The 12566-nt window shown below is 42.8% G+C and overlaps 1 protein-coding gene across 1 annotated transcript in view; it reads left to right on the forward strand.

Moving 5' to 3' along the window:
• Positions 1-1564: 1564 nt before the first annotated feature.
• The window catches only part of LOC117556990 (synaptopodin), a 43927-nt gene continuing 32925 nt past the window's right edge, over positions 1565-12566 (forward strand). The window contains exon 1 of the mRNA XM_034232645.1: positions 1565-1910. The gene's annotated coding sequence lies outside the window, so the exon portion shown is untranslated. The remainder of the gene's footprint in view (positions 1911-12566) is intronic.

A 12566-nucleotide genomic window follows, 5' to 3' on the forward strand; every position in this document is an offset into this window, starting at 1 on the left:
AGGTGGGAAAATGTATTTCCTGAGCCTGTTTTTCAGGTCTCAGGCTCGAAAATGACATTCCCAGAACAAATGACCATATCTTCCCTTCTAAAAAGGGTTACATTAATAATCTTTTTTCTCAAAGTAATGATAAACCTGTGAGTTGGATGTAGAAAAGTCAGAATCAATATAGATGTTTTTTATTTTAAAGAAAATTCAGATTGAACATAGTAAAAAAACTGTAAATTATAGTGTCCGTCCAAAAATTCTTTTTTACAAATAGTGAAAACTTGGATGATGGGTTAGTAGACTAAAAGCTTTAGGAATCCAAAGTACAACATATAATAAGTACCCTGTATCAAGATTGATGCAAAACAAGTGACAATTGACCTTTTTTAGAGAGGTTTAGCAAAAAAAAAACACTTCTGGGGTCATTTGGGTGGATTTTCCATGGCTGCTTCTCAGGTCGACTATTTTCATTTCCTCGCTCCTCGGTCTCACCGGAAGTTGATTTGCCTGCGCCATCTTGAGTACCGTCCCATGGCTCTTATTTCTGCCGGAGGACCGAGGATCGAGGAGCGAGGAGCGATCATGGAGGAGCGATAACCGAGGAACCACCAGACCATCCTCAGATGAAATCCTCAGATACTCACCCCGCCCCCTTACTGTGTATCGCTCACTGATTGGACGAGGCAGTGCATGCACTGATCTGATGCTTCTTGACATGAGAGCAGAGTGAAGAAAATACATGAACCTCACGGGAGTCACTCCTCAGTTTATACCGTGTTTTGTTTCAATTCATGTTTCATTTAGTTACAAATATGTGATATATCTGAACAACAAAGTGGTCAAAAATCATTTAATTCATTTTTTGGAAACATTTTCATGATCGCTTTTTTCGTTTTACATTTTCATTTATTGTCATTTCCATTCAGTCAGTCATTAAGTGCTGTTGCAATATTAATTTACTACATATCCAAACAAACAAACAAAGTGTGCAATCCAATGAATGTTAATCTAACTGGGTTTTGATAGATTACATTACATTGCATTTAGCTGACGCTTTTATCCAAAGCGACTTACAATAAGTACATTCGACCAGGAAGACACAACCTTGAAGAAAACAGAATCATATAAGTAGATAACATATCTCTTTTTCTTCTCTCAATTATTTTATTTCTATTGTGCACTCTAATCAATATTAATCAAACTATTGTTCGTTTATACATTTTAAGAATGGCGTTTATCTTTTTTGAGAATTAGTTCTTATTTTATTTTATTTATTGGGGTCTACAACAGATGATACAAATGTTTGTGTCAGTAAATGTGTGCTAACAGAGGCGGGGGTGTGTGTGAAAATAACGGGGACAGAGCTGCTGTCAGACGATCAGCTGTGCAGCGTCATCACAAACGGACGTCGCTTCACGTGACGCTCCGGAGGAAAGGACGTCCCATTGCTCTTAAAACTCATTTCCCTGCTTCTCGTGGTTTCCTTGCGTCCCTCCATGCTTCCCTGGCGGGAGGGACTAAACGCAGGGAAACGACGCAAGTGAGGGAAGCAAGGATTTCATTTAATCGACCTGAGAAGCAGCCCATGTCTCTGGCCCCCCGTGGTCGATTTCGCTGATTGACATCTCTTTCTAACCGTCAGAGCCAATGGAATCGAGGGAAAGTTCCCCATACACACACAGCATACTAAATAAGGAGTGAGAGAGACGCGTAGAAAAACCGGAAGCTGCGCTAACCTCTGGTGGCTACCATTAGCAGCAAATCTTTCTTCTCCGATTTTTGCATAAAAATGGAATTATGGATTATCAATAATTTTTTCAAAGTGACAGACACATTGCTATAACCTATGGATTAACCTTCAGCCGCGTTTTTTCTCGTTGTAATGCCATTGAACACGACTTTTGATCAGAATAACAGCTAAGGTGAGCATATCTCCGTGTTTTGCTACCTAAAGCTACTCGTGTTGTCTGTATTTGCTTCCCCTGTCACGAGTTCTGATCGCTCAGTGATGATCCTTATATTTCTATAATCTATGGACTCTCGGGATGTTATCTAAGGTTGTTTGTGCAGATCCAATAAATATATCGATCAGTGTAGCTAGAGTTCTGTGCTAACGGCCATAAGATTGTTTCGCTCGTAGCTAATTCAGAGGCTCGGCGCTAGCTTTGTGGGTTTAAAAAAAAGAAAAAAAAAGATCAGTTAGCTGAGTTCCCGTTACATGGATATAAAACATTCATAGTGTATTGAATATTAAGAAGCCCTCAGACGCTGTTTCCTGCAGATGACGCTTTTTTTTCACGCGTAGAAGAGGTTTATCAAGTCAACCAATCTCAGAGAATCATACATCTGAGTTTATGGTTGTTTATTCTAAATAACTGTTGATTTACTTCTAACTCTAACTCACTCTTGATGACTACACATGCATAGGCTACATATTAGATTAATGACTGCTTCTTGCTTTCTGTGAGAACTTCATATGTGTTATTGTCTGGCATGACAATGCAACTAATATACAACAACTTTTGTCACCTTTTGTCTATGTTATGTCTGCTTTCTCTGACTTTCAATCATTTATTTGCTGTCAGTGAACACTTAGATATCATCTTTGGCCTGCTGCCTTTTTTGTGGGAGGAGTGTTTAGATGATTAAATATATGTTGCTACATGCATCATATGGTATTATTCTTCTAGATTTCGTTTGCCAAACTTTTTCGAGTGTGAGCTGTCATTAATTTCCCTGCTTATTGTATTGTCTAACAGCTGATGCCACAGATGCAGGGGATGCATTTGTATTCAGTATTCATTGTGTTTAAGGCCAAAGTAATCTCCTCTTCCACCTGTGCACATACTTAACAAACTCTAGACCTTCGCCCACTGAATTAATGAGAGCATGATCTGTAAAATAGTTTTATAGATGCTAAAGCTCAACTGTGGAAACAGAGTTAGAGTTAAGATCCCAAAGCGACTGTCGGCAGAGAACTGAGGGATAACTTACACATTTCTGTCATGCCTTAGGAATTTAAAACAGATTACACTTTGCTATCTCTGCTCAAACAACAACAAATAGGAACATATAATGTGATCATCATAACATAGTCTGTGTTAAAGCTAATTGTAAGCGGAGAGAATGATTGTGAAGCAGAAAAAAACTAAACTTAGGCTTGAAAAACAGAAAACCAAGATATAAGTGAAATGAGTGCAGATAAGACTGATGAGAGGATGGAGATTGTATCTACGAGTGTTTGAGACATTTCCAAAATATTTGTTATTTACATAAGGATATCTGCTGTCGGAGGACTAGTGATGTTTATCTGCAGACAGGGCAGAGGAGTCTTTCACTGTCAGGACGTCCTAAGCATTGCCAGGCCTGGTTATGGTAGAAGTGGCTGCTGAGAGGGTCTGGGTAGACAGGGGTTTGTTGGGCTCTTGTCTAAACCACCTTTAATTTCCTGTTGATGGGTCTCACAGATCTGATTTCCTGCCTACGCATGAAAGATAATCTTGCTGCCAGCCCGCTGACTTCGGTGGGGGAGTATTTCACTTCAATGTGCCACAGCGACTTTAGCTAAACCCCAAAAAATCCCTCCACCCCCATCATTGTTGGAAGAAGGACCTCGCATTACGAGTTCATTATTTAGTTTTTATAAAGGTCGATGGGAGAGTGTGCATTGGAGAGAAACAGAATAGGAGTTAGTGTAGGCAGAAGTATATAATACATTTGACTACTGAGGTAACAATATAATCCAGTTTTTCCAACTAACACTGGCAGCAACAACCTTAATAAAAAAGCTGGTTTCATACACTACGTCTGACATTGGCCAGTAATGATATTGCAGTGCAGGAGAAGTGGCTTGGCCTGGTCGCAGGGTGGAAGAATGTAAAAAAAATGAAGAGGAATAATGAAGATCAAGGACGCAGAGGGAGAGAGAGGAGTCCTGAGGGAAGAAAATATGTCTTCAAAGGAGGGGAACATTTAGGTCTGGGACCAATCTGAAGCATCTGTCACTCCTTTCCTGTACGTCCTCTGATATTGGTGGAGACTAAGCAACAAGGACTCTTCATAGGAATTCACATTTTCTGCAATTACATGCATCTTCTTCCCATGTGTGTCTGTAAACTATTTGTGTACAAACAAGATGCTAGTGGGCAACATTCATCTACCATCTCATTAGCATTAGCAGGGGTGCACAATGGTGTATGCACACAGCAGCTGACCCACAGCGGCAGGTATGGGACATGACTCTAGGCCGTGCAGTAGTAATACATCCCTGACATCTTTCCATTTGCTGGAGGATGGATGAGCTTGACCCCTGAGTACTTGACCTTGTTCACCCTCTAGCAAGAGCAACGCATTCCCCACTGTAACAACATCACTCTGTTCAGCATTAGAAAACGTTCCGCTTGCTGGATGTTGAAAGAGGAGACCACCTCTGAGGTGTAGTTTCATACAGATTGGAGTCACATGTAGACGTTTGAGTTTCTGTTCAGATATTCCTCTAAATGAGTAAAACAACATGTGGGTGTAAGCCTTAGGATTGCAGTGACTTTGTGTTTCGGGTGTAGCTTGCACAACATTGTTAGCAGGAACTTGTGTTCAACATGATGTGTTATCAACGTTTTTTTCCCCCTCCTTTACTTCACTCAGTTCATAAGTATTTTCATACTGAGGGTTATCATAACATGACCTCATGAAAAGCTAAACAAAGCATTCCTTCTGCACAGAAAGAAACATCTTTCCCCTCATATTTTCATTTTTCTCCTCTTATTCAAAGCTTTTATTGTCGTTTTTACTTTCTTCTCCTTTTCTATAATTCTGTAGCCCTCTTTCCATTTGTCCATCCCTCCTTTTTTCTCTCCTCCTGGTCCACCCTAATTAGAGGGAAGTTAAAATAGGAATGCCGTGCTAAGCATTGGCAGACCAAAAGTCCGGCAAAATCGGGTTTGCTGCCAGACGAGAAACCTTTTGGGAACGTTTGCCAGCACAATGCCTTTAAGTGGGTCACGAAAACTAAAACCCAGACATGACTTTTTAGTGCTTAAAACAACCCTCTGGAGGCAGAGAGCTCCAACCAGAAGGTCAAACATCCCCTCAATCAGGACTCCTAAATCCCAGACACCTCCGGGGCCGTGGAGCTGAATTTATTAGCGAGCTTTACTCTGGCTTGATCACCTGTGGGCTGGAACAGGAGAAGGCGGTTTTTCTTGAGTCAGCCTGAACAGGAACTTGGTACCGCTACTAGCTATTTATTTTTCAAATGTTCTTATTCAGCACTGTAACTAGAGAGGCCCAGATGGCTGCCGCTGGCTCGATTGGCAGGCGTGTATGTCAGGCTGTTTATATTTGGGTCTGTGTCTCCAGGGATACTCTCATAACTTACACGGCTCTTACACCACAACCCGATCCGATTACAAAAACAGTACATTGCCAAAGATGTTATTGTTGGTTTTTTTCATTCATTTTCATAATTATGTGATGGTTTTTCCTGTTTAACTTTAATCGATAAGGACATTTTTTCAGAGTTCTTGTTTATCGTGTTTTCTTGGGATGTTAAACATTGTATCCTTGCATGCTAGTGAGAAATAAAACACAGTACTTTTTTAGTGGCAATCCCTTGTTTTGTGACAATATGATTTTAAGTTAAAAACCTGAGCTGAACCCATTTCTGTGTTCATCAACCTCTATGTGCAGTTTTTGAAAACGGAGGCAGTTGTCACATACTTGTTTTAATGGGTTGTGTGGTGCTGCATTACATTACTAAAGGTTTATGAGGGGAAATTTGGTAAAGCCCAAACTGACAGTTAACCTTGGCTGCAACCAGTAATTAGACTTCCCATTGGAAAGCACACACAATGGTGACTGACTCAGATTTAGGAGGCAGAATGCTGGTTTGGATATCCTCCCAGAAGAAATAGTCCTCTCTTTGATTCTACAGACAATAACATTGTGTCGCTCTAGTGTGGGCTTTCAGTCTTGTGTCGACTTAATTGGTCACATCCTGCATTTAGTACGGTTAGGGCTTTGTAGTGTGATGCTCTCAAGCTCCTTGCACAGAGGAACAGCCAACATATTGTAAACGAATAGCAGGAGATTTTGGGAATCAAGCTCTTTTGCTTTTTTGTTGAAGGTTAAATGAGAAGATCGATATCCTTTTCAGGATTTTACGCTAAATAATGCTTGGTGTAGTATAAACATAGAAACAGGGGGAAACAGATAGCCTGGCTCTGTCCTAGGGGAACAAAGTCTACCTACCAGCATCTTTTAGAGGTCATTAATCAATACTTTATAAGGTGATTGTTTCATCCGTACAAAACAACATTGTAGATTCACTGCAGATGTTACTATAGGAAGGGTGAAATGTTATCATACTTACCCTTTAAATTATGGCTGAAAGTTATGCATCATTTAAACGCATTGTGTGCTGTCACAGGTTGGTAGTGGCTTGCTCTCAGCTACGCAGCGGCACTGCCTCAGCCCCACCAACAATTGGCCTCTTTGCCAATTTTCGGATAAGCCGAAGTAAGTCGACTTGGAAAGGAAGCCACAGACTTTAATACAGACTATACTAAAGCTTCATACTCAACAGAAACACGTGAGAGTGAAAATACCAATCTTTTCATCTAACTCTCTGCAATGAAGCAACCAAGCACATTTCCCAAAATGTAAAACTATTTCAAAGAGGACAGCTGAATTAGATTTTTCTTTCAACATCTAGCTGTAATTGTTTCATCTGCGTCTGAACTTCTGATTGACTTCTACTCCTCTTCTTGTAACTTCCTGAAAGATTCATTCTCTAACTATTTATTGTTTACAGAATAAATATGAGGGTTATGAGACATGTTGCACTCAGCCGAGAGTCTGAAAATGCAGCCCACACAACATTCAAACTTTGCTCCCTTTCTCAGGCAATGCTTGGCGGAAACATGGTGAGTTACTCTTTTCCTTAAATGGAGTCTGACCTAACTTGTGCTAGAATGCTCGAGGAGGAGGAGGAGGAGGAGGAGGAGGAGGAGGAGGAGGAGGAGGAGGAGGAGGAGGAGGAGGAGGAGGAGGAGGAGGAGGAGGAGGAGGAGGAGGAGGAGGAGGAGGAGGAGGAGGAGGAGGAGGAGGAGGAGGAGGAGGAGGAGGAGGAGGAGGAGGAGGAGGAGGAGGAGGAGGAGGGTGTCTTTCAGGGGAGGCTTCTTAGAGAAGCACAGTACCTTTGTATTCATTCTCGCTGGCAAACAGGTGGCCAGGAAGTGACACATGGAAGGTGCTGCTATCACACCAAACACAAACCTATTTATTTCAGCAAATCTCCACATCCTCAGTCATCTCTCAACACACACACCCACAGCCTATCATCAGGGTTTGAGACACACACTCACACCCTCTCTATCCTGTCCAAACCGTGTGTAATATACGCTGTCACATATAACTAACATCACATTGTTGTAGGTGTGTATCTTGGCTCATGGTCGCAGCTTTGAGTGAAATAATAAAGATTTGCTGCTCTAGCTCATGTACTGTATGTCTGATCAGCAATATTGCACAGTAGTACACTAGAGGATGCTGTTTTAATTTGTTATTCCTTCACCTGTTAATAGATTCATGATGTGGGTTGTCTGTATGAATCTGTATTTTGGCCTTGATCAGAGAAAAAGAAAATGTATTCAAAGAGTATGTTTTCGGGGGCAAAGAGAAGCTGGATGTGGATTTCACCATGACGGTTCCCTAACTTAAATACTTTAGTGGAAAATGAAACCAAGGTGTATTCAGATGGCATAGTACGTCACTGACATCTGTTTCAGCATCATGTTGAATAAATCTTTTTTGTACTCATCTGCCATGACATAATCTAGATGTACTGCCCATAATCAATCAAGTCTGTCTGCTTTGATGTTCTCTGTATCACTTTTGGCGAACAGTAATGCCGGCTATGTCTTGTCTGATCATAGAGATGTTACACTTTTCCAGATTTTTCGGTGGTTTTCATAATGGCTACAGTCTGTCAATCTCTCACAAGTAATCTTAGGGAAAATTTGAGTGGAAATAAATGACATTCCTCATTGAACCCCTCCTCTCCTTCTGTAGAGCATTAGGATAGAAACCAAGAAAGACAACATCATGGCTGATAAGATGCTTGGCTGCCTGCCCTGCACAAAACAACAAAGCATAAAGCATCCTAATTCTACCATATCAGTTTTGGAAATACCCGCCAGGCCTTGGATGTCTGAGTTCTTTGTGTGTTGGTTTGCTTCAAGCTTGTCCTGCAAAGAGAGGGCTAGCAGACGAAGGATTCATCCGGCTGTTGTTGAAAGGCAGATTTAGCACCCCGCGTCCAGTTAGTCAGCCATCCCAGCCTGGGCCTGCTCCATGCCTACTTTCTCCACACATCTGTAAAAGCTTAAAACTCATTGGGCTGGATCGCACAGACAGAGCTGGGCTTTGTCAGACCTCAGATTCTCTGCCAGGACTCGACCTAAATGGATTAGACTCTGTCAGAGAGCACCAGGGGAGGACCGAGTTCACTGCCCCCGACCAGCAGCCCCAGACCCTTTTTAGTTCATCAGAGCACTGGTCTGCACAGTGCCAGCGACTGGGGGACTGCTCTCCATCCAACTGAAGGGGTTTTTCTTTGAGAGCAATAGAGAGTGAGGCAATGCAGCCAACAGAGTCATGGGCATAAGAACACAACAAAAGACTGAACAAAGGCATAGAGGGTGGTCTAAATAGACTACACAAATGCCTCTCTTCATTTGATGACTTTGGCTTTTAAGCAGTAGCAGCTTACCCTGGTATTTCTGTCTAAATACCTCCTCGTCTCTTTCCTCATTCTGTCACCTTCCCTCTCCTTCTCCTAAGTTTTGTTTTCATCTCCAGGCCTCTCACTCGGGTGCCATATAATGGCATGTGTTTTGATTGGTGCAGCACGGGGAAGCCGGGCATTGTCTGGACAGGATCTAGGCTGAGATCAGCAGATAGATCGGATGGTGGTTTAGGGCAGTGCTCGAGCTACCAACGTCATCTTTGTTTTACTTGGACCTCGCGAACACTTAGCTAATCCTAGAAAAGGGCCAGACATGCAGGAAATACGAACTTATGAAAACAAGCGACCAGTCGGGCATTATTATTATGTCGAACTGATTCATTAGAAATATGTTACTGTTAGTTATGTGTCCAGATCTTATCAGACATCTTGTTTTCATTTTTGGTATACTGAAATGAAATCTAATCAAAATGATTGATAACTGGAGAAAATAATATCAAGATTGGTCATTTATTCTTGCTACTTCCCATCTGTACATGTTTTGTTTTGATGGTTTTGGACTTCACCTTTGCTTTACCCTTTATAATATTAGTTGTCTGAGCGTCCTAAATGGCTGATTTCATGGTTGGTTATGGCCCACCCTAGTGTTACAATAGTCAGAAGCTCACAGGCCGGTCTGCCTCTGGTTTTGCACAAGGGGGCTGACACTGAAAGGAAGCAGACAACTGATTTATGTTTTCTGGCAAAAAAGTTGACAATTAATTCCTGGCTTCGGGATCAAATTACAACACGCTTGGGCTGTTGTGGCAGGGGTGGCTGACCTGAAATAGCTGGTCTGTCAGTGCCATGAATCTGCTGTGATATAGAGGGGTTGGTAGCCAATATGAAACAGAGCGTGAATGGTAATATATCGTATATGGTGTTCCACACTTTGATCAGTGAAGAGAGAAGTCAACATGTTTCAAGACTTCTGTTCAGATATATCAAATAGGCTTGCAAGATGCATATTCATTGTTTACAGTAAATGTATGCAATAAAGCCCCAGGCCGCTTCAGAAAATGCTGTCCAGACACCAAAAAAGTCATGTTTTATCTTTCTGTCAACATTTTCTAATATTTTCAGTAAACTTTATTTTGCTACATGTTGTCTTACAGCCTTTCCCACATTGCCTAATAAATGTGTTGCCAGTTGTAAATAATACTGGAATCAGCATGTAATACACATTTGTAAGTTTAAAGTTTATATCAGTTGTTCGGTAGAACTTCATGCTCACTTCATAATATGCTATTGTACTGATATTAACAATGCTAACATACTATTGTTTAGCTTGTGTAATGTTAACCATGTTCACCATGTAGCAGTTTAGCATACAAACATAGCTAATTTATGCTTAGCCCATAGTGCAGCTGAGGCTGATGGGAATTTAGTAGTTGTTGATGGTTTTTGATTATAAACTGAAATACTGGACGGACTGAAATGTTGACCTGATAACGGGGGTGAATGAAAAGTTAAGGATTCACCAAAATAATTCAATTCATGAACATTTGCACTAAATGCAAATTACTTGGAACCACCAAGGCCAATAGGATACATCACCTGGGAACCATGGTTGCAAATTGCATGGCGATCCACAGGGGTTGATAGAAGTCAGTGTGAAACCAAAGTGGAGGACTGGCCAACGAATAGACCAACATGATAGAGTCAAACTCATGCACTCGTACTTTATAAGTTTACAGTGGTTTTGTTTTTCCCAAAAAGTGTAGGCTGGAACGTAAACGTTCGTTCTGGCCAAACCGTCAAATTACAACTTCTGTGTCAGTTACGGGATGCTATTGGACCAAAAAATACTTCTCCATCCTCATTGATTTACATTGGGGAAGTTGTTTCAGTTAAACAGCATATCATTTTTTGAGGTAAATTTGAATAGCCCTTATACAAATCTTTGAGCGCTAATAGTTGTGAAATAGCCAACGATTTATTTTCCTTCTTCTATTCACATTCGTTGATGCAGAAGATTGCTGGAAGGTTTAGGAGAGATCTGGGTATTTCTGTACTGCAAGTCGAGCCATTTTTTCTTCATGCAGCACTAATCAGCCCTGGTAAGAATGAATTGGCTGCCGCCTTACATGCTGTATGCAGTTCTGTTAATAATACCATGGGCAACGAAATACAGAAACATCTGAAAATCCTTAGCGTAGTTTTGCAGTCTGCCAATTCTCCAAAATAGCCGTACTGAATTTAAAATGGCAAGTCTATTCAGGTTATCCCGTGACATGCTAGTGATAATTCTCTCTGACCAATCGGTGGTCTGCAGTGTTTTAACTCCGGCTCAGCCTTGTCTGTTTTTAAGTAAAGACCTGCCATACCATCCATCCATCCATCTTCTCCCGCTTATCTGTGGTCGGGTCGCGGGGGTAGCAGTTCCAGCAGAGAGCCCCAAACTTTCCTTTCCCTGGCGACATCAACCAGCTCTGACTGGGGGATCCCAAGGCGCTCCCATGCCAGCGAAGAGATATAATCCCTCCACCTAGTCCTAGGTCTACCCCTTGGTCTCTTCCCAGCTGGACGTGCCTGGAACACCTCCCTAGGGAGGCGCCAAGGTGGCATCCTTACTAGGTGCCCGAACCACCTCAACTAGCTCCTTTCGACGCGAAGGAGGAGCGGTTCAACTCCGAGTCCCTCCCGGATGACCGAACTTCTCACCTTATACCTAAGGGAGACACCAGCCACCCTGCGGAGAAAACCCATCTCGGCCGATTGTATCCGCAATCTCGTTCTTTCGGTCATGACCCATCCTTCATGACCATAGGTGAGGGTAGGAACGAAAATGACCCGGTAGACAGAGAGCTTTGCCTTCGGGCTCAGCTCCCTTTTCGTCACAACGGTGCAGTACCGCTCCGATTCTCCGGCCCATCTCACGCTCCATTGTTCCCTCACTCGAGAACAAGACCCCGAGATACTGGAACTCCTTCACTTGGGGTAAGGACTCATTCCCTACTTGGAGTGGACAGTCCATCGGTTTCCTGCTGAGAACCATGGCCTCAGATTTGGAGGTGCTGATCCTCATCCCAGCCGCTTCACACCCGATCCAGTGAGTAGAGACCCCCTCACTCCATACTCCCGCAGCACCTCCCACAGTAACTCCCTGGGAACTCGGTCATATGCCTTCTACAAGTCTACAAAACACATGTAGACCGGATAAGCGTACTCCCAGGCCCCCTCCAAGATCCTTGCGAGAGTAAAAAGCTGATCCATCGTTCCACGACCAGGACGGAATCCGCATTGTTCCTCCTCAATCTGAGGTTCGACAATCGGCCTGACCCTCCTATCGAGTACCTTAGAGTAAACTTTCCCGGGGAGGCTGAGTAGTGTGATGCCTCTGTAATTGGCACACACCCTCTGATCCCCCTTTTTTGAAAAGGGGAACCACCACCCCGGTCTGCCACTCCTTCGGTACTGTTTCCTACTTCCACGCAACGTTGATGAGACGTGTCAACCATGACAGTCCCTCAACACCCAGAGCCTTCAGCATTTCTGGGCGGATCTCATCCACCCCCGGGGCTTTGCCAATGTGGAGTTGTTTGACGATCTCAGTGACCTCCCCCCGGGAGATTGGTGTTGATCCCCCGTCATACTCCAGCTCTGCCTCTAACATAGAGGGCGGAGTTGTCGGGTTCAGGAGTTCCTCAAAGTGTTCCTTCCAACACCCTAACACTCCATCAGTTGAGGTCAACAACGTCCTATCCTTACTGTACACAGCTTGGATGGTTCCCTGCTTCCCCCTCCTGAGGTGTCGGACAGTTTTCCAGAACAACTTTGGTGCCGCCCGAAA

Source organism: Gymnodraco acuticeps, unplaced genomic scaffold (genome assembly GCF_902827175.1).
Source record: "Gymnodraco acuticeps unplaced genomic scaffold, fGymAcu1.1, whole genome shotgun sequence".
NCBI classification, from domain to species: domain Eukaryota; kingdom Metazoa; phylum Chordata; class Actinopteri; order Perciformes; family Bathydraconidae; genus Gymnodraco; species Gymnodraco acuticeps.